Here is a 1,036-nt window from a genome sequence, read left to right as displayed (position 1 = left end):
ACAGTCTTTGACAAATATCTTTGTAGGTATCTGTTTCTGACGCGCAAAAAATGAACATGCAAACGAAAATTATCAAGATGATTCCCGACAGGAATTGTCTTTTTCGCGCGTTGGCGTATTGTGTATACGGCACTCAAGATCGACACGCAGAGGTGAGACTGAGTATCGTTCCAAATATGATGGATAATTGGTCTACATTTGCGGGTTTTATTACAGGTAATGAGTCAAACGGTGCTGTGATTAGGTGACCTGCTGATTTCAAATCACATATGAATAAAAATGCAATATATGCAGCTGCGGATATTTTTAAAATATGTTTAATCGTGTATCGCGAAGAACAAATTCATCCACACCCGATCGGATCACAAAATGGAACACAATTCTCGCTACTCTCCACCAGCGACGGAGACAGTGAACACTTTCATGTCTTGCAGAACCAAAATAAAATTCAGATAGTGAGTAATAAGTATGAAAAGTAACAATCAAATAATAGTAAATCTAAATATATCACCAAACAGTCAAAAGGAAAGCCAGGATTTACGATGACAATGGAGAAAGGAGGAGTTTCAAGCAGCAGACAAGGCGATGAAGATGGTGGATGGTCGGAAGTATCACAAAGGAAAAAGGAAAATAAAATTTTAAGTGCGAAGAACCAAATAAGCCAAAGAATAATAATAAACAAATATTCCTATAACCAGGCAAGAGGACGACCATGATCGATGTTGACCACCAGAGAAAGAGGTGTTTTACAGAGTGAACAGCAACATAAATATAGAGAAAAAAATAATATAAAGAAGGTGATTTTGGAGAATAACGGGCAGAGCAGTAGCAAAATTAATTCAGCAAGTCAAGGAGATAGATAGATATCAATAGAGAAGGAACACCAATTTTCAACCAACGAATGGAAGCTTAGATTGATGGAAAAAAGAAAAGTAAGCACAGAAGGTATTGAAGTGGACAGCAAGTGCAGGACCTGTCATTAAATCAACATGAAGGAATTCGCCTGTCTACTAGACAATGCGTAAGGAAATAGTGA

This window comes from Neodiprion fabricii, chromosome 4, assembly GCF_021155785.1.
Source record: "Neodiprion fabricii isolate iyNeoFabr1 chromosome 4, iyNeoFabr1.1, whole genome shotgun sequence".
In the NCBI taxonomy this organism is placed as follows: Eukaryota; Metazoa; Arthropoda; class Insecta; order Hymenoptera; family Diprionidae; genus Neodiprion; species Neodiprion fabricii.
This window is presented reverse-complemented; position numbering follows the sequence as displayed.